The sequence below is a fragment of the Lipotes vexillifer genome, unplaced genomic scaffold (genome assembly GCF_000442215.2).
Source record: "Lipotes vexillifer unplaced genomic scaffold, Lipotes_vexillifer_v1.1 scaffold176, whole genome shotgun sequence".
NCBI classification, from domain to species: Eukaryota; Metazoa; Chordata; class Mammalia; order Artiodactyla; family Lipotidae; genus Lipotes; species Lipotes vexillifer.
Window position 1 is genome coordinate 567,764 of NW_006792628.1, and position 4,086 is coordinate 571,849.

Here is a 4,086-nt window from a genome sequence, read left to right on the forward strand (position 1 = left end):
ATGCACCAAAATGTAAAAATGTGTTATGTAAAAATTAATCTAGAAGATATTGACATGTTTTCCTGAATTACATGAATAGTCTTGCAGGCATTTCTGGGGCCTTTAAATGCCTTCAAAACATTTCAATTGCCCCCTCCTTGTTCACTGCCTATCAGTGATATAGTTTAAAAGTGTGAGAGAAACACTTCAATCCACCATTTAAAGTCTTTTCCACGAGACTCATGGGAAAGAAAGAAATGAAAGACATATTCACTTATAGACTCTCAGCTCTATTTTGGGCAACTCTGCCTGTGAAATGCTCTGTCCTCTAAAATCCAGCACTTAAAGATTAGTTAACATCATGGCTTAGAGGTATAAAAGTGGGTATCAGCTCTGTGCTTGTATCTGGAAGGAATGTAATATAGAAGGAAAAAAATTGTTTTCCTTAGATTATAAACAAATAATTATACAGGACCAAGTTTTCATTCTGCTTGTGTTTGAATTTTAGGATAGCCTCCTCTTAGTGTGAAAACCCAGGTGTGAGACTTGTTTGGTGTGACAGTGGATGAAGCTAGTAGCTTAGCCTGCTCTATCTGATCTAGGGATACCATCACATCATGAGGATCAAATCTTGCTGGCAAACGTGTGGGAGAGAAAACAAAACCTAGAATGCAAGATAAGAAGTAAGGGAGAGCAGTCATCATCATCACACAACTTCACACAGTTCTAGGGCTCATAGGGGTGGATTTTGACATTCTTAGGTCATAGAAAGACTGATAAAATACTTTAGAAATAGTATTAACTTTTCTATGTCTTTCTTTCAGGAAACAGCCAGATCTTTATTGAACACCTGTTATATAACCCACCCCCATGCCAGTCACCAGACTTTTGAGACAAGCAGTCAAGAAAACACTGTCCCTAGAACTTGAGGATTTTGTAGAAAACATTGACAATTTCAATACAAACAGTAAAGAATTCCATTAAGATAGCAAGCTAAAAAGGAAAGGAACCTTATAAGCAGGGAAGGCTACAAGGAGAAAACAGATAAAATTTGACACAGATGGTCAGGAATCTTTTGGTCTCTGATGACAGAAATCAAACTGAAAAAGGAATTTATTGGTTAACCAAAACTCCAGGAATATTGCTGGTTTCAAGCATGTCCGGATCCAAGTTTTCAAATGATATCCTCATTTTTTGTCACACTTTCACACTCTCCATCTCTATCCCTGTCTCAGCACTCACTTCCTCAGAGTTTGTTTCTTTCTCTGGAAGCTCTCTTCATATGACAGAAAGAGGACCAGTCCAATCTCTGAGCACACAGTCCTTAATGTTTATGACCCCAGAGACAAAGACATCTTCCCTCTCCTGTTTCCACCTACCAAGTCTCTTGGAGGCATGCCTATTGTTTCTGTCTGGCTGTGAGATCACCTTGTGAACAGAGTACCATAGACAGAGGGCCGGGATACGACAACCTGGCCAAATGCTTATCCCTGAAGCCAAGAGTGGATGAGGCAATATGACTGAGTCTCCTCATAGCCCATGGGATGGAGAATAGGCAATTAATAATAAGGCAACTAATAAAAAGAGGGGTCCTGAGCAGACACAAACAACACATATCCACCAGCTCAAACAATTGAAAGAAATTTGAATAGGCAGAGAGATAGGGGTAGAAAGCTAAGAAAGTATATATGTACTATATGAATAAAGTTATGCCATAGGCTGAATGTTTGTGCCCCCCCCAATTCATATATTAAATACTAATCCTCAGTGTGATGGTATTGATTGTGGCACCTGTGCAAGGTAATTAGTTCATGAGAGCAGAGGCTTTGTGAATGTAATTAGTGCCCTTATAAAAGAGACCCCAGAGAACTCACTTGCCCTTCTATCATGTTAGGACACAACAAAATGATGGCCGTCTGTGAACCAGGAAGCAGACCTTCACCAAGTGCCAAATCTACCGGAGCCTTGACTTGACTTCCTAGACTCTGGAACTGGGAGGAAAATTTTGTTGTTTATTAGCTACTCAGTCTATGATTCTGTTATACCAGCTCAAATGGACTAAGACAGTTAAATGGGGGGGTAGTTGAGAATGCTTATGTATGTTTGGGGAGGGAAGGAGGATATGAGAGGAAAACAGATTAATTATAAAGGAAAATCTAAGTATGCATAGTGTAACATTTTCTCTTCCTGGTACATCTCGCACCTCTTGTCCTTACAAGATGAACCAAGAAAAGCTTTGTTGAAGATCTGATGAGCACAAAAACTAACCCAGTTGATCTGACATAGGATGTGTGCCCACCTTTTTGAAGTTTATAGCCTAACTGTAGAGACAAGACATATACACATAGAAAGCTGTCTAGTGATGAATGCTAACATTAACACATAACCAAGTTCGATACTCCAAATAAATCTGCCTTTTCAATGCAGCCCTAGGCTTGGGGTTGACACTTCAATATGAAGAAACCAGGCCTGGTGATCTTCCTGTATGGGTCCCGCTGAACCAAGGTAGGCCTCAGATTGCAGCCTCTGCCTCACCCTGTGAAGGTCAGATTGTAGTTCAAAAAGAATCCTCGTGACATAAATTATGTAAAACAACCACTTCAGGGTTTTAAACTGAACTGGAGTCTGAATTTAACTGCCCAGCAAATCACTGAAAAGGGACTATAGCAATATCTTTAATAGATGATATAAATACTTAAGGCATAAAACTGCCTATTCTACTTATTCCCATTACAGCAATCCCCTCCCTTTTCCAGACCTGATTAGGGCAGATAAACAGGCTCTCAAGAATCTGTTTTCTGGGCATGTGGATTTTTCCTAAGTGTACTGCTTTCTCCTACATTGCCTAAACTTATTTGTTTGGGTTTTATCTGAGGCTCGTAGTTTGAAGACCAGGAGCAGCAGACAAGACTGGCTGTTCTGTACAGGACACTTGGATTACTAAAGTTCATAAATTCCTGTGTTGGCCACCATTCTGGGCTGAGATAAAATGTGTTAAAATCTAGTCTGGTCCTAAGTCATCCTCTGAGCTCCATCTCCTTGCTGCCCAACCCAATTCCTACCTCTTTTGATGACCCTGGACCCATGAATCTGTCTAACCTTCTATTCTGACTATAATGGGCTGCCTTGTGAGATAATTTTCTATGTCTGCATCTTCTGTCCCAAAGGTGAATAAATGCAGGATTGTCTGAATCTGAAACACCATTTTATTTTTATGGTCCACAGGGTGTGCCAAAATGGCTTGGGAGGCAGCATGGGGGACAAAATAAGCAGGGTTTCAAAGGTATAGGAATTCAGTCTTGAAACCAGCTCTGCCATTATTCTTTCTGAGCCACAGTTGGTTTTTTTCTGTAAAATGGGAATAACTCCACCCAACTTCTAATTAATAAATGTTTGCTCCTTTCTCACTCTCCCTGTTTGTTTTTCTTGTCATCATGTGCATCAATGTGCCTTCTGGATGCTTAATGAATACTGTTGATAGGCCCAGCTGCTCTTCTAAAACCTGGAGTCACATGCCGTACCCCTTCTGCCTCTCTAAATTCTACCAACACTTAAAAGTTCAGCAAAGTCCTCATTCTTTTTTTTTTTTTTTTTTTTTTTGCGGTACGCGGGCCTCTCACTGCTGTGGCCTCTCCCGTTGCGGAGCACAGGCTCCGGATGCGCAGGCTCAGCAGCCGTGGCTCACGGGCGCAGCCTCTCCACGACATGTGGCATCTTCGCGGACTGGGGCACGAACCCGTATCCCCTGCATCGGCAGGCAGACTCTCAACCACTGCGCCACCAGGGAAGCCCAAAGTCCTCATTCTTTAATTCTCTAGTCATTATGGCTTTTACTATTTTCTACTGTCTCCAAGAACACTTTGGACTCTATTTACTCAAATAGCTAACTACTTGTCAATTTTTTTTACATCCATTATTTTTCCTTCCCCATTATACTCCTTGATGGCACTTTTTGTGTACTTCCTTATGATTAGAAAAGTACTGCTCCTTCAGTAGAAACAATAAATAGGTATTGATCTGCATAGGCAAAAATAATACACCAATCAATAATGTACCAAGGAGAAATTAGTAAATTATAATAGTGGAGACTACACAAATTTGGTATGA